General features: G+C 50.3%; 2 long non-coding RNA genes across 6 annotated transcripts in view; one reads left to right on the top strand and one right to left on the bottom strand.

The window, feature by feature from the left end:
* LOC123333862 overlaps window positions 1–20,948 on the top strand; it is a 46,334-nt gene that overhangs the window by 8,388 nt on the left and 16,998 nt on the right. Inside the window, exon 1 of one of the 5 annotated variants that reach the window (XR_006551499.2) lies at window positions 17,846–17,923. The exons of 3 other annotated variants lie outside the window; for them this stretch is intronic. This is a non-coding gene — a long non-coding RNA (uncharacterized LOC123333862). Of the gene's footprint in view, window positions 1–17,845; window positions 17,924–20,558; window positions 20,629–20,948 lie in introns of those variants that run through there. One more of the 5 variants, XR_006551500.2, reaches the window with a different exon arrangement.
* On the bottom strand, window positions 12,511–17,408 carry LOC123333868. The gene is made up of 3 exons (XR_006551505.2): window positions 17,340–17,408; window positions 16,595–16,753; window positions 12,511–12,680 (listed from the first exon to the last, which is right to left on the bottom strand). It is a non-coding gene; the product is annotated as an uncharacterized LOC123333868 (long non-coding RNA).

Genomic DNA, 20,948 nt, shown 5'->3' with positions numbered 1-20,948 from the left:
ACAGCTTTCCCAGCCCAGGTGGGGGAATTTTCCTCCCTTGGGACCGAGTAGAATAAATGAGGCAGCAGCCCAGAGGGGAGGCAGGGGACCTGGTTCTGAACTGGCTGAATCATCCCTCCAGTTCCCCCTATCCCTGTCCCACACCCATAGCTTGAATTCAGCCTCCATCTTCCCTTGCCCCCGGTAGGCATCAGCCTCCTTGATTCCACTCACCACAGAGCAACCTTCTTAGAAAGCATGTCTAAATGGCCCGGGATTTGCACAGAGGGACAACCAGGTGTGGAGCTCTGCAGAGGCCTTGAAGAGAGATGCAAGCAAAGGCTCAGTCTGGTTAGGCCTGAGCTCTTAGCTCCACAGGGTCGGTGGGGAGCCGGCGGTGGTGGTGGTGGTGGGGCGGTTGGGGGGGATGGTTTTCTATCTGCAAGTATGGGTTGGTCCCTGCTGGGGTCTGGGGGGACTAATCTCGCGTGGAGCATGTGGTCACCAGGACAGCCATAGGTGCTTAACACCCCCCCCCACTTCCCCATCCCTGACTTCTTTAACTATTCTGGGGGACTGGAGTGCTCCTCTCTGACTCCAGCCCTCTGTGCCTGCTCTGTTCTGTGAGGCTGGGCCTCCATGGATGTTTGTGGAATGACTCTGAGGCATCTGGGAATGCAGCTTTGGAGTGGGGGTGAAGATGGATCGTGTTTCTCTCCCAAGCCCTTCCCCAGCTCCTTGGGACCCAGGAGCAGCAGGAGCCGGGCCTCTGAGAGTCGACTAGCTTATTTTTAGTTCGGATTCTAGCTCACAAACTGGATGGCTTTTTAGTTTTGCCGATTTGGGGCCAGGTCCTGGCGATCTCCTAGGCCCCTGGCTTGTGCTGTTGAAGGTCTGTGGGATACAAGCGGCTGGAAGCCCCAGGGCTTCCTGACCCGGGGCACTGGCAGAACCCAGACGGCCTAGCCATGCTGTTCTGGGGCCAGGAGGGACCAGCAGCCCCAGTTGGAAGAGGAAGGAACCTGGGCCTCCCAGCACTGAGCCTTTGGTGATTTGGGGTAGGAGGGGTGTAGACTTAACATCCTGTTTAAATTTGGCACTCGTAGAATTTTTTAACAGGGGTTATGACCTCCCTCCTCCCTCTCCCAGGCCTTCCTTACGTATTCCTCTAATCAATTTTTCCCGTTTGGCTCTAATTCTGCTCTGCACCTTGGAGCTTGGGGCCTGACTAAGGGAGAAGCAGTGTGATTACTGTGATCTGAGTGCTGCCTCTGAATGGAGCTGACCAAGGACAGCAGCAGCCAGGGTACTGAAGATGGGAGAGAGGAGAGGAGACACGGGTGTGTGTGTGTTGTCACATGTGAGTTGTTGTGGCTAGAGGTGCAGGGGGTCTGAGAGGAAAGGGAAGACAGAGGGAAAAATGCCTAATTACAGCCAGGCACAAGTGCCGGCGAGCCCAGTCCCCGGTCGGCCAGCCTGCCTTGTGAGCAGAGGCTCTGTGAGCGAACACCCAGCCCCTCTGTGACTCCCGGGTGGAGGAGCCCACATTCCTGCCCAGCAAAGGCCGCTTTAATCAAGGCTCCAGATCCTTCCTGCAGCCGCCCGGGGGGGACTGTAACGCTAAACACATTAGTGTGTGAGATTGAAAGGTAACACATTCTCATGGAAGCCCCCGGAACAATGGGCCTCGGGTCTGGGTTTCATTTGGGGGAACTGTGCGGTGGGAATTTCTCTAATCAAATAAAAGGAAAATGAAAAACTCTATCGTTCGCAAACTTTAATGCTCTTAATTGCATTAATTTGAAAAACATACAAGGTCTTTCTGAGTGTGGTGTTGGAGCCTGGTAGGACCCTGACTGGGGAGAAAAAGGGGTCTGATGGCAGAAAAGGGTGCCCAGGAGAGGCAGCCAGCGTGGCCAGGGTGTGGGGGATGGTCTGGTGGAGACCTAAGAGATAGGAGGTTAGGCCTCTGTCCCCCTGTGGCCCCTCCCGGCCCTGGTATTTCCGGGGCCTCCATGGTGGCTAAAGAGGCCTAGAGCCCCATCAGGCCACTCGGCTTGGACCTGCTGCTGTCCCTCACGCACTCATCTGCCCAAACCCGAGGGGAAGGGCAGCTTCTCTGCTCTGTCAGCACCCACAGCCCAGGGCCAGCTGCTCATCTTGTAACACACCCCACCCCGGATGCCTCAGAGGCCCACATCCCAGTCTACCCCTTCATTCCCATTCTGCCATATTGGACCTGCAAGAATGTACCAGGCTTGGGACTTCCCTGGTGGTCTTGTGTTTAAAACTCTGCACTCCCAATGCAGGGCACTGGGGTTTGATCCCTGGTCAGGGAACTAGATACCACATTCCCACATGCCACGATTAAGACTTATATATATATATATAAGTGTACCAGCCTCTTTCTGCTCTGACCTCTCTCTCCATGGAGGATGGAGCAGAAAGAAACAACCTATATTTGGGTGTTGAGTCTGTCAGGATCACATCTGAGCTCCCTGAAGCCTGAAGGAATTAGGGCCTTCCCTCTGCCCTCTGCTGCAGGGCCTGAGACTAGGAAGGGTCGGGTCTCCACCAAGTCAGGGCTGAGGGACAGTGGGCCCTGCAGGGGGTTGTGGAGCCTGAAGATTCCCAACTGAGGCACAGCCCCCTGGAAGCCTGGACCTGTAACTCACAGACATGCCAGGCGCCAGACACAGTGGGGCTTAACCCAACTTCTCTCAACCTTTGTGACTTTGAGGCAATCGACCTTCATCTGTAGGAATAGTGTAAACACCACTAGGACTGTAAATGTTGGGGCTCGTCAGAGGCCTCCCAGTCCTCAGGAGACAGTAGGGGAGTGAGGGCTGGTTGTATGCACACAGGAGCTTCAGGCCTTCAGTGTTAGTGGCCGCACTGAGGGCCCTCTTTCTCCATCCCATAGTTTCCTTGTTGAATCACTGTTGTTTTGTGGTTCCCTCAACCTGGAATTCCCACCTCATCCTTGAACTTGTGGGAAGCTCACTTCATCTCGCAAGCGTTACCTCCTCTGTGAAGGCCTGAGACATCCCTGGGAGAACTGAATCCCCTGGCAGGTCAACTATTGTTTAGTCGCTAATTCATGGCTGACTCTTTTGCAGCCCATGGACTGCAATGAGGCTTCCCTGGTGGCTCAGACAGTAAAGAATCTACTTGCCAATGCAGGAGACCTGGGTTCGATCCCTGGGTTGGGAAGATTTCCTGGAGAAGGGAATGGAATCCATTCCAGGATTCTTGCCTGGAGAATCCCAAGGACAGAGGAGCGTTGTGGGCTGCAGTAATCCGCCTGGCTCCTCTGTCCCTGGGATTTTCCAGGCAAGAATCCTGGAGTGGGTTGCTCTTTCCTTCTCCAGGGGATCTTTTCAACCCAGGGATCAAACCTGAGTCTCCTGCTTGGCAGGTGGATTCTTTACCACTGAGCAACCAGGGAAGCACCTGGCAGGTCAACTGGGGGCATGTTATTGTTCCTGTTCTCCAGAAAACTGAGGTTCTGAGAGGTTTGTTGACTTGCCCAAGGTCACACAGCAGCAGAATCAGGACTAATATTCCAGATCATGGCCTCCATTTTCTAGCATTTGCTGTGAGCCCAGCACCATGCTGGTTACCTTGTACATGTGAGTTGCTGCATTTACAGTACCCTGGGCTTTAAGGCCACATTCTTTCTCAACAACACCACAGTGCCTCCCAAAGACAAAGACAGAAAACCAGGAGGCTTCCAGCATGCTTCCTAAACCTTTTGTCAGCTATCCGCCAACACCACTTAGATCTCTGGGTGTGGACAGATGAGGGACACAGTCTTTGCCCAGGTGGAATGCAGGCTTCCAGGGTGCCAGACCTGTACCCTCCAGGGGCAAGTAGGGGAGAGGGGACAGTCTGCTTCTCCTAAGAGTCCAGCTCTTGTGCTGCTTCTGCCCCTTACCAGCTATTAGACCATGAGGAAGTGAGGCAGCGCCCAGCCTCAGTTTTCCCATACATACCACAGGGAACTAAAGGCCCAAGGCCTCTAAGGACCCACCTAGCCCTAGGATTCTAGGAGTCTGTGACTTCTGAGAGTGCTGTGGTCTGGCTACACCTGGGTGCTGGGAGGCAAGGATCAGCGGGGGTCCTTGTGAAGGTACCTTGGTCTGCTCTAATCTTGCTTCATTGTCTGCTGGAGCTCAGAACTCAGAAGGGGGGCTCATCTGGGGAAGATGATTTACAGAGGCAGGATGTGCTCAGGTTGGTGAGGGCTGGCGGTGTGCTGGGGGGCAGGCAGATGTGCTGCCTAAGTTGGCAGATGTTATTTTTTAGGAATTTCTGAAGGCACAGTGCTGGGGGTGCGGAGGGGGTCTCCTGGCCTTGTCTGTCCTGTGTTCCGGCAAATGCTCAGTGACTTATGAACATGACCTGATTTAATCCTCCTACCTGATCTATTGGGGAAGAATATTGCCTTTCCATCTGTCCCACATCAGCGGCAAATCAGCCCATAAGGTGTGTAAGGTTACCTGGCTGGGAAGAACTAGAGCAGAGGTTCAAACCCAGGTCCAGGTGGTGCCAATGTCCAGGGCCTGTCTCTCCCCCAGGCCACTCTGTGCCTTGTCTCTGTGGGGTGTGGGGGTGCAAATGACAGAGCTGGCAGATGAATCCAACAGCAGGGATACACAGGGAGGGACACCTCAAACGAAAGGGTTACAAACTGTGCACCGGTGTGCCTCCATTTAAGCAAATCCAGTATACCCAAATCTAAAAATAGCCCCTTCTATTGGAACTCTTTCCCATGTGAATTCATTCCCATAGAAAAAGAATCACTGATTCCTTTCTTCAAGAAGCCAACTCCATTAGTGCATTAAAAATATGACTCAAGTTGCCAAATGTGATTTCATATGCAATCCCCTCTCCCCACTCCCAGCCCCAACATACTTCTCACTCCTGGTCCCGAAGGAATACTCTGCCTTGCCTGAAGAGAGGTTTGTCTACAGTGAGGGGGGCTGGTGATCAACATGGCAAACACATGTCCTGGATTTTCTGAGACTGCTCTCTGTCTAATATTAGGTTTCCACAGTCCCGTGGGGATACGTGGATCTCTCAGGCCTTGTGGGGTGTGGAGGTGCAATGCTATGTGCTTTGGTTAATACAAGGTGGTCACCATGGAGAGGAGGACGCTATCCTGGCAAACCCATTTTCCAAACTGGCAGGGCTGAAGGGTAACCCTGGTCAGAAAAAGGAGCTCAGAGCCAAGCCTCTGAGGTAGGGTATGGGGTGCCATGCCGGGGGTATGGGGTGAGTCGACTGTGAGGCAGCCCCCTGGGTTCCTGGGATCTATTAGCAGCATGCCATGCAAAGCAGGCAGGCTGCCGAGACCCAGGGCTCCCTCCCTGCGCGCCTCTGCATGGGAAGTAGGCGGGCCGTCTCTGGAGGGTGGCCAGGGAAGAGCAGCTCCGTGATTAAAGGCTTGGAGACCAGGACTTTTGAAGCGAGACCGGGATGGCTGGTTATTTATGCATTTAGCTCTGGGCCTGGCCTCCACCCCACTCCACCCCACCACCCAGCAACTCTGACCTGAAGCCCGGCTCTGGGCCCCACACTGGGCTCTAGGAGGCTGGTAAGGAGGGCAAGGACTTACAGAACCTTGACTGGGGCCCTGGGGTGTGAGTTCTTATTCCTATGTTACATGTGGAGACACTGAGTTGAAATGACCAAATGGGACAAGGACCCAGTTCTTCTGATTCCATCTCATCAAAGCAAAAACAGAAGTGACAAAAATGTGGGAAGGGAAATCTGATGAACGTCTCTGATGATGGGCTTGTTTCCCCAGGGCTGTTGATGTGTGAAATTAGAGTTATTAAAATAGTAATAATAAAGTGGTAGATGCTGTGTGCCACTTATTGAGCAGCTACTGCATGCTCAAGATTACTGCATATAATCCTTCTAACAGTTTCCTGCAATAGATGTTATAATCCTTGTCTCACAGCTGAGGAAACTGAGACTCAGAGATTTTGCCTGACATGTTCGTGGTCACAGAAGCAGGATTTCAAGCTTGGATTGCCCTGTCTTCAAGGCCCACAGTCCATCCATCATCCCAGGGCCCATGTAGCAGTTACATGGGGGTTCTTGGAACTGCTCTCTCAGTGCAGTTTGAGAGGGACGTTTGGGACCATGATCGGGGGCCATCCTGGGAGCATCCGTAGGGCACAGGAGGGTGACCCCAGGAGGCTGTGGGCTGATTAACTCTTTCCCAGGGGCCCGCAATGGCTTGCCTCTACACATTGGCTTCTTACCCTCTACGCATTGGTTTCCTACCGTCATTAAAAACTACTTCCCACGTCAAGTCCTACCCATCCTTCAGGCCTGAGCTTGGGTGGCTCTCCTTCTACAACTCCTCTCACTTCTGCTAATCATGTATGCACTCCTCTCTGAACTCTCTGCATCCTGTGTAGCAGGTAGGGCTCTGGGCCTTTTCTGTTTGTTTGGCTCAATAGTTGGAGGAGAGAGATTGATTTACATTTAAGGAAGGGCTTCCTGGCTGAAATTTCAGAGTGGGGATTATGGAGCTCCAAGCCTGGAAGCTTCAGTGAGAAAGGTTTCTCTTGGTGAATTGGGTGATACAGCAGCGAGGACCACCCCTTCCCGCCCCACGCGCACACACACACACACAGCCTCAGGCAGGAAAGCGGCTCTGGTCCCACATTGCTCCTTCATGTTGGAAAGCCTGGGGTTTGCTGGCAAGCACACCACAGCCCTTCCTCTTAAAGCTGCATAATCGTGGGTTCCACCACAGTGCTGCAGAAAGAACTCAGGATCAGGGGTCCCACAGGCCTGGGGTTTTTGTGGCCTCAGTCTATGGGTATCTGTATGACCTTGGGCAAGTCAGTTCCCCTCTAGGGGCCTCAGAACTGGCCAGTGGGGGGACTTCCCTGGTGGTCCAGTGGTTAAGACTCCACCATTTCACTGCAGGGTGTGCGGGTTCAAATCCTGATCAGGGGAACTAAGATTCCGTCTGCTGTGCAGCACAGCCAAAAAGAAAAAGAACCAGTCAGTGGGCTTTCCACTGGATTCAGGAAATACAAGGATCAATAATGGAGATCCCTGCTCTCAAGGAGCTGCTGGTCTAGAGAAGGATACAGTCAGTAAACAGATCATTGTAAGTCAAGGTGGTTACTTCTGCAACAGAAGGATGGACAGTTCCTGAGGGGAAATAGGGAAGATCAGAGTGTACAGTGATCAAGCCTGCCAGGGGGAGTCAGGAGAGTCCTCACAGGGGAGATGACAACTGAATGAGGATTTGGGGCATGATGGGAGTATATCGGGCAGAGAAGGGGTGCAGGTACCTCACTTTGGGCTTTACCTGACCTCTGTTTCTGACTTCTGATAATAATGTGCCTTGGCTCTCAGAGAGGGTCCTGGCACCCCTAGGGAAACAGCAACTCAGCCTCCATGTAAATCCCAGCAAGATTCAGTGGGAGAGTGGCTCAAACAGGACATGGGTGGAATGATTGGAGCAGAAACCAGACAAGAAGGCAGGAGCTTTAAGAGGTAAATATGTGCCACAGGGATGGGGAAAGGTGAGGTGGTAAAAAAAAAAAACTACAAAATTATTGGAATAAGGAAAAAAGACTGGAAGGAAGAATGCCAAAATGCTCCCAGTGGTCAACTTGGAAAGGGTGTGATTATATATGGGTGATCCTTTTTCTGCTCCTACGCACTACTCTGCACTTGCCAATTTTTCTACAATGAAGCATTTATTCAATAATCAAGAAATAGAACAATCGAAACTTGTTTAGAAGTCATTGGTGACCTTGGCAAGGGCAGGTTCGGTAGAGTTGTACGTACGGCCAAGCCAGATTGCAGGGCATTAAGAACGTGGCAGGGGGTGAGGAGGCGGAAGAAGTGTGCGCAACACTCAGAGAGGTTTGGCAGAAAATGGAAGGATAGAGATGGTACCTGGAGGCAGCGGGGACCTGCAAAGATGTTTGTTTTTATTTAATGGGCGGCGGGGAGTGGGGGAGGTGTTTAAAAGTAATGAAATTTCCTGTATTAAAAAAAATCAAGATCTTAGAAAAGACTTCTGTGTCTCTTCTGGGCTTAAGACACAGAAAGAGAAAATTTACTGGAATTTTTGGGACTTTTCTGCAGCTTTGGGGGACAATAGAAAAAATGGTATGAAACCGGGATTGTCTTAGAAAATCCACTCTTTGTGGCTGCTGAATACTGTGTAGGTTTCCTGTCAGAGAGGATGAACAAATGAAGGGGAAGATAAAGAGGATGCTGAGAAGTAGGGACATCCGTGTTCATAGCAGCATCATTTATAATAGACAAAAGATGGAAGCAAATCAAGAGTCCACTGACAGATGAACAGACAAACAAAATGTTGTATATAGACACAATGGAATACTATTCAGCCTTAAAAAGGAAGGGAGTTCTGACAGATACCACAACATGGATGAACCTTGAAGATAGCACGCTGAGTGAAATAAGCTAGTCATAAAAGAAAACATACAGTGCGATTCCACTCACGTGAGGTACTTGGAGTAGTCAGACGGAGACAGGAAGTAGGATGGTGGTTGCCAGGGGCCCAGGGGTTGAGGGAGGTGGGGGGATTGTTATTGTTTAATGGCTACAGAATTCAAGTTTCAGTTTTGGAAAAAGAAAAATGTTCTGGAGATGGATGGTGGTGATGCTTGCAAAACAATGCGAATTTGCTTCGTGCCACTGAAATATACACAGAAATGGAAAATGTTATGTGTAACTTACCACAATTTTAAAACATTAGAAATGAATAAAAAGAATACAAAAGGAGAGGGGGAGAAGAAGGGGAAGAAGTAGGAAAGAAGGGGGAAGACAGATTCCTGGGAAGCAGAACTGGGGAGGCCTGGGTGTCCTTCCAATGGGGATAATTTAGGAAAAGTGGAAAGAGCACTTTCTGTTCAGAGTACACAGCAAGCGGAGGGGGAGACAAACAGAAGTATGATGGAGTAGAGTGTGGAGTCAGGTCAGACACCCAGAAGGAGAAAGTAAAGTGAAAGTGTTAGTCATTCAGTTGTGTCTGACTCTCTGTGACCCCACGGACTGTAGCCTGCCAGGTTCCTCTGTCCATGGAAGAATACTGGAGTGGGCAGTCATTCCCTGCTATGGCTAAGATTTGGAGAGCAGGTTGGAATTTTTCATTCATTCAATTGTTCCATGAGGGAAGACTTCACCAGCAACACGTTCATGCCAAGTAGAGGAAAAACGTCTCCCCTTTCCCAGGCAGACATAGCCTCAGGGGTGCAGGCTGAGTAAACAGACAGCACCTCTGGAGGAGCAGGGGTTCCCACCCCTGCTGGCCACTGGGCTGAGTGCCTCTGAATTGTAAACAACATACCTAAATGTACCCACTGGCTTTTTATACCAGGTGCCATGCCAGACCCTGTAGAGTTTCCTGAGCTGTAGAAGACAGCCTTTAAGTATCCAGTGTTGCCAGGGTTAAGGGGGCAGACGGAAGAGAGCAAGGGCAATTGATTGGACAGGATAAGCCTAAACCCTGTGTGTACTGTTTCTGCAGGGCTCTGCCACCAGGAAGCAGGGATGAAAATATGGCAGGAGTAATTGTGGTGGGCATTGGCACTCACATCCAGAGCAGGTCCAGGGGACAGAGACATGGGGAGGACCACGTTGAAGTGGCTGGTCTAGGGTCCAGGCTGGAGGGGGGGGCCTGCCTGGGCTGGGGATGAAGGCATTGTAGAAAAGCAAATATATGTTAGGTGCTTAGTCTGCTCAAGGTCTGGAGGAACTGGCTGATAATACCAGGTACCCTCAGGCAGAGATGCCTCTCTGTCTTAACCTGGTACTCAGAGCTATATGGTCAGTGTTGACTGCTTCTGGATCAACCCTAGGGCAGGATGCTGACAACTAATTGTATCTAGAGGTTATCTGACATGCTCACTGCACCTGGGATGTGCTGCTTTCTCCACTGTCAGACAAGATCACTATCTTTTGCCTATATGTGACTTGGGCTTTCCTGGTAGCTCAGAAGCAAAGAATCTACCTGTCAATGTAGGAGACACGGGCTTGATCCCTAGGGCAGAAAGATCCCCTGGAGAAGGATATGGCAACCTACTCCAGTATTCTTGCCTGGGAAATCCCATGGAGAGAGGGCCCTGGTGGGCTACAGTCCATGGGGATGCAAAAGAGTCAGATATGACTTAATTACTAAATAATGGAAATAATATGTGACTTACGGTAATAATTTGGGGTTGGGGGACCAGAGTTCAAATCCCAACTCTTAACTCTACAATTTATAAGCTATGTGACCCTGGATAAATCTCAAGTTTCTTTCTCCATAAAATAAACTCAATTAGACCATCTCCCACCCCCAGGAATTTATAAAGATTGAATGCCTTAATATATAAAAGCACCTACTACAATGCCTGTCAAAACCAATGGATGTTCAGCAGCTGTCACTTTACACACACACACACACACACACACACACACACACATGCACATACCACTTGTTTAGAATGTCTGTACTGAACCTTATGTTTGCCACCAGGCCCATGTCAGTGGGGTTAGCACGATTGGGTTGGCCCAAGCTTCTACCTGGGGGTATTTAGAGACCTGATCTGTTTGCTTGGTCCCAAGTCTCTCTTCTCCCTCTTGGTTCCTTCCCCACCTCCAGTGGGTTAGATACAGGATTGCCTTGGCCAATCGCAGCAGGGTGGTATGGAGCTTCAGTACCAGACACTGCGTTTCTATGGTATTTGTGGTGAAGTACGATGTAGTGTGTTGCATCGTACCCTGTGATGAGGTGGAGTAGATGCTGGGAGCTCTCCAACAAACACTGTCCTGAGAACAGCCCAGTGACCTCCCACCTGGGCCCCCCTCTGCTAGCATCCTTTACTATAGGGCAATGGTTCACTTCATGCAGAGCCCACTTACCATGTATCGCAGTGGGTACCTAACATGACCTGATGGATTGATGAGCACATGAATGAGAGGATGAGCCATTCACGGGAGTCAATTCTGCACACACTTACTGATGTCTCCTGGGTGTCACACACTGAATCTCTGACAATTCAGACCTGAATAAAAACTGGTCCCCACTCTCAAGGAGCTCAGTATGGGGGAGGACATAGACTTCCTAGCCTCACCTGGGCTTAGATTGCCCCAGAGGTGTGAACCATACATTCAGTCAGAGCAAAAAGCAGGTAACTACCTCTGCCAAGGTAAGTCAGGCAAGGTGGGTTTTGAAGGAGGAATTGGATCAGAGAGCCATGAACCAGGTATTCCAGGTTAGCTTTCAGTAACTCCAGAAGTTTCTGATAGGAGGGATAGGGGTCTGTAGTCTCATCTTGCTTGTCCAAAACCCACGGGGACCTCAACGGGGTGATAGGAGCTAGGATGGAGCTATAGCTCTTTCTATATAGAGGGAAGTGGAAGGGGGTGGTCAGAGAGCCTAGCTGCACCCATCTCTCCCAGTTGTAATCAAGTCATTTCCAGTCAGGCAAGGAGGATGGCATGGAGGAGAGGGAGGAACTGGGTGGGCTGGGCTGGACTAGCCTGGCACTGGAGGGACTGACTGTTGGGCGGGAGGATGCTGTTTATTTGACTATGATGTATATTTAAAGGTCTCAGTTACAATGGGCTCCAGGCGCTCTTTAACAAGCTGCAGCTGTCTTGTTGCTCATTAGCTTTCCTGACATCTTCTCCAGGCTGGTCCTGGGGGGAACAGCCCAAAGACCCTCCCCGTGGGCCAGGGCTCTGGAAGGCTGATTTCTTGCCCCCAGCACCAGAGCCACCATGATGAATGGCGCTGCTGCCCCATGCAGACAAACGCCTTCCTGGAACAACCCCTGTTTGTTTAAGACAAACAATCCCAATCGACTGTGGTGAAAGCCCCTGAATGGAAGGTCCCAGCCTCACCTGCCACCGCCTGCCCCTCTGCCTCTGGGCATTGGGGGAAGACCCATCAGGGGGCCAGGCAGCTCTAGGTACTGTTCTTAGAGTAGGGATAGAGTGGGGTCCTCAAGGACAGCAGGCCCTGGACGCCTTTGGAGGGGACCTGAGAGAGAAAATAAGCCTCGCAGAGAAGTGGAGAAGCAGGGGCTTCATGGAAAGCAGGGTCTCAGAAGCTCAGCATCTTGGCTGCACCCTTGGCCTTGGTCCCTCCAACATAGACTAGGCCAGTTCATTGGATGAATGGTTCTCAACCCTGGCTGTGCACTGGGGTCACCGGAGGAGCACTTAAGAAATCCTAACGCACAGACCCCATTCCCAGAGATCTGATTCAACTGGATTTCAGGAACTGTCGTTTCTATCACAGTGTAATCAGGAAGCTCTGTCCTCAAAAGGTCTTGTCCTCAAAAGGCCAATTTTGCCAAAGGAAGAATGTGGGTCTAAGGCATGGGGGAGGGTGGGAGGGAGAGGGGTCCCATGCTGGGTGACAACGGGAGTTAGTGCTCTGGACTGGGTCTGTATAACTCTCACCAAAGATAAAGACCCTGCTCTCAAGAAACTTACAGTCGAGGAGCAGAAGCTGTCAGGAGACAAGCAAAGTGGGCCACAGAGGAGGAAATTCCCAGAGGGGCTGGATGTTGACATAGAGGAGGTGACATTGAGGCTCAGTGGGGGTTCTCTGGCATGGTCCGAGGAATCTGAAATCTTTTTAAGCTTCCGTTAGCAGATTCTGCTGTGCAGATGGGTTTAAGGCTCGGCTAGTGGATGGCCTGTGCAGGAGAGGGGGGCAGGTTAAGGGCACACTGCTGCTGCTGCTGCTGCTGCTGCTAAGTCGCTTCAGTCGCGTCCGACTCTGTGCGACCCCATAGACAGCAGCCCACCAGGCTTCCCGTCCCTGGGATTCTCCAGGCAAGAACACTGGAGTGGGTTGCCATTTCCTTCTCCAATGCATGAAAGTGAAAAGTGAAAGTGAAGTCGCTCAGTCGTGTCCGACTCTAGCAACCCCATGGACTGCAGCCTACCAGGCTCCTCTGTCCATGGGATTTTCTAGGCAAAAGTACTGGAGTGGGGTGCCATTGCCTTCTCTGTAAGGGCACACAGCAACAGTCAAATGTGTCAGAAGCACTCCTCTGGGGGGAAAGGAGGTGGTTTGACTAGGGTGAGAGAATGGACTCGAAATGCCTTTTTGTTAGAATTCGTTTAAAATAACTCCCGCAGGAAGCAATAATCCATCGCAGTCCTCCGCACACGGTGCTGATTTGCCCAAGTTGCGGGGAGATCTGGTGCCGATTACCAGGTTTCGGTGCATTAAGTAATGCAACAATAAAATTTGGGTCATTGCAGCACAAAGTCCCCTTTATTTTGACAAGTGTAGTTTTTACTCTGAAGTGTTATCATAAATAATTAAATTAAACCGGCAAATGGCTTGTAGTATGCTTTGCTGCAGTAACAAAGTCTCTGTAACCCCAGACACTAAGTTGCTCTGCTGGGGGATTCTTGGTACAGAACCACTGGGGAATTTTTCAGCACTCAAGAGTGTCTGAAGTAGTCAAGGGAGAGGGTAGAGAAGGTTCATCTCGCCCTGCTCCTGTCCCCTTCCCATCGGGATGTCCCCTCCACATGGCTGTGCCCATCCTGTCATCTGACCTGTGGTCTCTTGAATCTGAAGGGATTGCTCCCCAGCCCTGGGCTGGCCTGGGCTGGAGGGGTCAGGGGTCCAGTGCACACACTGGGGGTCATTTTTTTTTTCATATAATATCTGCCCAGGCACCACGAAGGTGCTTTGGATCTTAGGGTTGAAGGGCTTGTAGGGACTCTCCAGGCCATATGGCTCCCCACCCCCACTTGCTGCTCTCATCATCTTAGAAACAGGGAAACAGAGGCCCAGGGAAGTGAATGACTTGCCCTGGTGCTTGTTAACTGATGAACAGGGATATGCAATATGCACAGTGTGAGTGGAGAAGACTCAGAGACCCAAAGGCAGGACATGCTGGAGGGACAGGGCTGTAGGACAGAGAAGAAGTCAGGGGGAGGGTGGAGAGAAGGGGTCACAAGGAGAGAGGCAGGAATGAGGTTTGTTGGTGGGTGGGGAGCTTTGAACCAGGGTCTCAGGGGACATCCAAGAGAAGACCTGAGGAATAATCATCAGAGTCCTCAAGCCTCCAAACCGCTGCCCACTGCTTCTAGACAGTTCTTAAAACAAGCAAGAGAGAAGCAGGGAGATCTGTCCAGTGGAGAGGGAAAAGCAGGGTGCTGGGGAGAATCCCCAGAGGCAGAATGTGCTGGTTAGAAGCAGGGAGGAATGTTCAGATCTTCCTCAAAATGACTGGACAGCTTTTTCCTCCTCTCCCATCACTCTTCTCCCCTCCCATCCTCTCCCAGCATCTGGCCTGCTGGACATGGAAGTACCAGCTTCCTGTCTCTTCCTGGGGCCCTCAGCTAAGGTGGCAGCTGGTAACTGGGTTGAAGATGGGTACATTTCCATCATCCCCTCTTTGGGAGGTATTCCAGGCCTGTGGGTCTCCATGAAGGGACAGCTCCATTCTTAGAGCCAGAATTCCCAGCAAGAGTTCCAGAACCCCAGCTCCCTCAGAGTCCCAGGCCACACTTCCAGGAACACCCAGGGTCTTCAGGCTGAGCCAGCTCTGGGGAGAGCATCCTTGGTGGAGGAGCCCATCAGAACAAGGTGCCTGACAGTCCACATGGCCCTTCTGCCCGCCCACGCCCCCAGACTGGCTGTTTTTCATAGCACCTTCAGTGGGAAGGAAAGCATGTTGTTCTAACTCCATGGAACTCTGAGCTGTGTAAACAATAGACATGGAGCTTGGAACAAAAATCACCTACAGGGCAGAGAGAGCTGCACCAGAAATTCCAAAGAGAAGGCGGCTGAGACTCCAGCGTTCCAAGGTGATGTGGAACAGTGCACACTCAGATCCTGGTCAGGTGTCAGGTGGCATAGGGTTTTGGCCCGGGGCTGTTGGTCTTCCGTTGGACGGTAGTGGTGGGCTGGCTGGTGGCCCCTTCTCTCTCTCTGCCACCCAATGCCTCCTTCACAGGGAGTGTTCATGAGGGAGAGGGAGCCCAGCTGCCCCGGAAAACCTGACTGAGGAGGGCTGTGCTGAGAAGCCACCTACTAGTCTCTCTACCTCCCACAGGCCTATGGGTTCAAGGCCACCCCTTGGGCAGTGGTGGCAGGGCAGGGGTGAGAGGAAGAGGGGATCCATCTCAGGTGGGATCTGAGACTGGTCTCAGAAACCCATGTCTGAACTAGGTCCTCGGGGCACGCCTTCTGACCTGCCCTGCCCTCCCTGCTGGCCTCCCCAGCCTCTGAGCCCCAAGGCTAACCTGGGTACCCTCCTCTGGGACTCACTGTCACCTATCACTCTCAAACCTTGTCATATCAGTCTGTCACCTTCCTGCCTCTCTGTAGACCGTGCATGCGTACTAAGTCAGTTGTGGCTGACTCTTTCTAACCCTATGGACTGTAGCCCGTCAGGCTCCTCCGTCCATGGGATTCTCTGGGCAAGAACACTGGAATGGGTTGCCGTGCCCTCCTCCAGAGGATCTTCCCGACCCAGGGATCAAACCCATGTCTCTTACGTCTTCTACATTGACAGGTGGGTTCTTTACCACTAGCACCAGCTGGTATGTACTGTAGGTACTCAATAATGCTTGTTGAACAGAACAGGGCATCTCTAGACAAGGCCTGATATTAGGGGCCTCTTCAGAGCTGATGGCTTCAGTGGGAGGCCTGGTTGCCTGGCGGCAGCTGCACTTAACCTTGAGGGACCAGTTGGGGAGGAGGCCCAGGAGGCAGAGACTCTGCACTGCCCTCAGCCCAGCAGCCCGCAGGCCCGTCTGTTCCCTGTCACAGCCGAGCCGTCTCCTTCTCACCGAGCAGGTCTGGGGCTACCGCATTCCCTCCCTGTCAGGCAGGCACTGAGGGGCTGTGTGTGGCCAGGTTGGGGGGAGGGGACTTTAAACAAACAGCCCTGGCCCCAGCCAGTGCCGAGGCTCACCACCCCCGCCTCCCCATAACCCCCCAGACAGAGGCGGCTCGCTGGACCGTGTGACAAGGAGCCAGGAGCCAGCCGAATTCATTTAGCAAGAAAGGATCTAGTGCTCTGCCTCCTGCACCCCCAGATAGCGCCTGGGTGCCCCTCCTGCTCTCCTGCCACCTTGGGCCTTTCACCCCCTAATCCTCCAAGTGGGGAGCGGTCACGTGGGCCCCCAGCTCTCGACAGGAAGCTGTCGGCGCTGCTGGCTCACAAGGCCGGCTCCCTCACCACCGGGAAGGCAAGTCGCTTTCCCCCAGCCCGGCTCGCTGAAACCCAACCCCTCTTTCCAGCTGTAGCACGAAAGAGCCCCAGGCCTGGCCTTCCCCCGGGACCCTGCAGCCTGCAGATCTCACGGTCAGGGAATTTTCCCTGTGCAGTGTTCCAAGCCAGCAGAGCCTCCAGAACAAAGGGCAGGGAGAGAAGCGACCATCCCCCGACCACCCCCCCCACCCCCACGCGCTGAGCCCCCACCAATCCGGGGAAGGGGAGACCCAGAGGACAGAGACCATCCTTTCTGGGAAGGCCAGTGCCTTGGGAAGCAATCCCGAGAGGATCCAGGCCCACATGAATGTGGAACAATCAGTCCCCAATTCTTCCAGCCTTTTCCTCCCAGGGAGGACACTCACCTAGGCTTGCCCCCTGACATCCCAACAGGCATGCATGCTGAGTGTCAGAGTTAGGCCAACTCAGAAAGGCCTCCCATGCTCTTCAGAGAAGGGAACTGTGGCTTGTTAGCGGGGAGGCTGAGGTTCCAGAACTTACCACCCCTTTACCTGGGGAGAAGCCTATAAGAAAAAAAAAGTGGCTTTCGTTGCTCCTAAGAACTGACTTTCCTTCTAAGGAGCAAGTGTGGCCAATGTTTTGGCCACCTGATACGAAGAGTTGACTCATTGGAAAAGACCCTGATGCTGGGAAAGATTGAAGGTAGGAGGAGAAGGGGGCAACAGAGGACGAGATGGTTGGATGACATCACTGACTGTCAAATTCATGGACATGAATTTGAGCAAACTCTGGGAGATAGTGGAGGACAGAGGAACCTGGCTTACTGCAGTCCATGGGGTCACAAAGAGTCAGACATAACTTAGGGACTGAGCAACAACAAAAAGACTGTTCCTGAAACCTAGCTAATAAACTGTTGTCAAGCAGCAGTTCTGGTAATAGTAGAATAGAACAGAAAGATCCCATAAAGCGAGGAATGGTCTGAACCCCAGCTTCACCACTTATGAACCATAGGCTGGTTCAGCTGGAGGGATCCCCTGAGATACATTATAAACAATTCTGAGCCTCCTTTCTCTCACCTATAATATGCGACTATTATTTGCCATGCCCGTCTCCATTCATTTAGTGACTGTTAAGTACCTGGATACCTACTGTGTGTCAGGCTTTAAGTTAGTTGCTGGAGACTAAAACATAACAGCATCTCTACCTGAAAGGTCACATCCAAAGGTGTGTCTGAAGGTGCTTGGAAAACTGAAATGTTGAAATAAATAGATAAGGACCAGCTGTAATGATCTCATTAACTTCCTGCAAATGGGGCTGCTAAAGTGATTTTTAAAGTTCTTAAAAACAGTTTTAAGTAAGCCAGACCTGTCTCTGTAATCTGGCCTGCACTATTTATTTGCTTAGCAAACCGTTTCTTCATAGATAGTGTAAAAGGAAAGACTTCAGACCCGCCTGAGGCAGAATGTATCCCAAATTTAGAGTTAGTGGGGTTGCTCTGAATTAATTAGGTCTTTCTGTAGCTTAATGTATAAACCTGGGCTCAGGAAATTTGGCCTTTAAAGCAGGTGCCCTTTCAAATGAGGTGGGTTTCATGTGACTATTTTAACTTCAGCTCCATTACCCTTTATGGGCTGCAGGGCTGGTGGGGGGAGCCGGAGGGGAGGGTTCTGGTGTGAGTCTGCTTCCGTGAGTAAGGAGCCAAAGGAACCGTAAAACAGCTTTCTCCCAGCTCGGTAAATTCACACTTTCAGCCCCTAGACGGGGGATCTCCTCCAGCCGAGGTGAAGGGAGGTGCCAAGGCTCCCAGTCCTACTATGGGGCTGGTTGCCTGCTGAGGTTTCCTTCTTCATCCTCTCACTGGCCCCTCATCATCTTTGGATTTCCAACCCCCTTCCCAGCTTTACTAAGGCGTAATTGACAAATAACATTATATAAAGTGTACAGTGTGATGATTTGATAAACATATACATTATGAAATGATTACCACAGCTAATTAACTACAGGTATCACCTCACATAGTTACCTTTTTTTTTGGTGATAGTATTTAAGATTTCTTATCAAATTTCAAGTATACGATACAGTACTATTCACTATAGTCTCTAGGCTATAGTCCTCAGAACTTTTTCGTCTTATGAAAGTCTGTACCCTTTGACCAGTATCTCCCCTTTTCCTCTCATCTCCCAGCCCTCAGCAACTCCCATTCTATTCTCTATGAGTTTGATTTTTTTTTTAGATTCCACCTGTTTTACCATAAAATATTTCTCTTTCTCTGACTTTTTTCTCTTTGCATAAATGCACTCCAGTTTCATTCATGTTCTTGCAGATGGTTGGATTTCCTTCTTTTTTAAGGCCATTGCATAAATATAAGAATCTTCTTTATCCATTTAGTCACCAACAGACACTAGGTTGTTCCCCTATCTTGGCTATTGTGAATAATGCTGCTATGAACCTGGGAGTGCAGCTATTTCATAGTGATTTCATTTCCTTTGAATATATACCCAGGGTGAGAATGTTGGATTGAATGATCTAGTTTTAGTTTTTGGAGGCACCTAATACTGTTTTCCATAAGGGCTGCACCAATGTGTATTCCCACCAAGTGTACAAGGGTTCTCTTTTCTCTGCATCCTTGCCAACATTGTTATTTCTTATATTTTTGATAAAAGACATCCTAACAGGTGGGCTTCCTAGGTTGTATTAGTGGTAAAGAACCTGCCTGCCAATGCAGGAGACATAAGACACTCGGGTTCGATCCCTGGGTAGGGAAGATCCCCTGGAGGAGGGCACAGCAACCTACTCCCGTATTCTTGCCTGGAGAATTGCATGGACATAGGAGCCTGATGGGCTATAGTCCACAGCGTCACAAAGAGTCGGACACCACTGAAGCAACTTAGCACACACCATGCACACATCCTAACAGGTATGGGATATTAGCTCACTATGGTTGTCATTTGCATTTCCCTGATGATTAATGATGTTGAGTATCCTTGCAAATATCTGTTGGCCATTTGTGAGTTTTCAGAAAAATCTCTATTTAGGTCCTTTGCCCATTTTTAATAGAGTTATTATTATTATTTGCTATTGAGTTGTAAGAGTTCCTATGTATTGGATATTAACTCATTTTTTGATACATGGTTTGCAAATATTCTCTCAGATTCCATATGTTGCCTTTTCATTTTGTTTGTTGTTTCTTTTTTTTTTAATAATTACATTTCTTTTTGGCTGAGCTGGGTCTCTGTTGCTGCTTGGGCTTTTCTTTAGCTTTGGTGAGTGGGATCTGCTCTCTAGTTGTGTGCAGGCTTCTCACTGCAGCGGCTTCTCTTTTTGTAGAGCGTGGGCTCTGGGGCATGTGGGCTTCAGTAGTTGGCAGCTCCCAGGATCTAAAGCACAGATTCAGTAGCTGTGGTGCATGGGCTTAGTTGCTTCACAGCCCATGGGATCTTCCTGCATCAGGGATTGAACCCATGTCTCCTGAATTGGCAGGTGGATTTTTTACTGTTCAGCCACTGGGGAAGCCCTGTTCATTGTTTCTTCTGCTATGCAGAAACTTTATACTTTGTTTTAGTCCCACTTGTTTATTTTCGCTTTTGTTGCCTGTCCTTTTGGAGTCAAATGCAAAAAATAATTGCCGAGAAACAATATCAAGAAGCCTTTCCTATACATTTTCTTCTAGGAAGTATAAGGACTCGGGTCTTATGTTTAAGCCTTTAATCCATTCTGAGTTGACGTCTGTGTATAGGATAAGATCGAGGTCCAGCTTCATTCTTTCGCATGTGACTGTCCATTTGGACTTCTTGTTCAGGCTTGTGGAGACCTATAGACTCCCCAGCCATCCGAGTGCAGTCTGAGCTCCAGGTCCCTCTCTCATTTAAGAACCTCTGGGCTATTTCTGAAATTCCTCAGCCCCCCACCTCCTCTTATTACCTGCTTGGTCGGATTCCAGGCCAACGGTCCCTTTAGCCAGTCCAACGCCACAGTCACAGCCATATGTGACCTGAATTCAGCACTTGTGGCCAGTCCGAATTGAGATGTGCTCTGAGTGCAAAATATACACCAGATCTTGCTGACTCAGTGTGAAAAGAGTAATATGAAATGTTTTGTGAATAATTTTTATATTGATAACACATTGCAATAGAGCTTATGGCTATACTGGGTCAAATCAAATATATTTAAAAAATTAATTTCACCTGTTTCTTTTTAACTTTTTAACATGGCTCCTAGAAAATCTGAAATTGTACCTCTGGTCCCCATTCATGGTTCACACTCTGTTTCTCCTGGATGATGCAGCTCTAGAGCATGGGCTGGGGATGGGTGAATTTCAATGACCTTCCTAAATCTCTGCTTCCTTTTGTTTCAAATAGGCTTAAAAGTACCTGCTTCAGGTGATCATCACAAGAACTCAGATGAGTTAACAGTTGTGAGACTGCTTAGTGTGTACGAGGTAACATAACACATGTTGTTTCCTTTCCAGATCACATTTTCAAAACACCTTCTCAATCACTGGGTCTCCATTTGGGATGCACCCAGATTCACCTGGGAAGTGTTTTATAAAATGTTCCTAGGCCTGGGGTCCCTTTCTGGTTTAATTGCTTGGTGGGACCTGGGCATTAGCATACTTTCAAAGCTGCCCAGGTGGTTCTTCTGTCTAGCCAGGGTTGAGAAGCCCCTGGCTTTAGAAGAGCTATTTGCTCCTTCCCTGCTCAATCCTCTGACCTCCTTGCTTTACGTGGTGTCCTTTTATTACTTTACATGTGTTTTGTG

Source organism: Bubalus bubalis, chromosome 1 (genome assembly GCF_019923935.1).
Source record: "Bubalus bubalis isolate 160015118507 breed Murrah chromosome 1, NDDB_SH_1, whole genome shotgun sequence".
Classification (NCBI taxonomy): Eukaryota; Metazoa; Chordata; class Mammalia; order Artiodactyla; family Bovidae; genus Bubalus; species Bubalus bubalis.
This window is presented reverse-complemented; position numbering and strand designations above follow the sequence as displayed.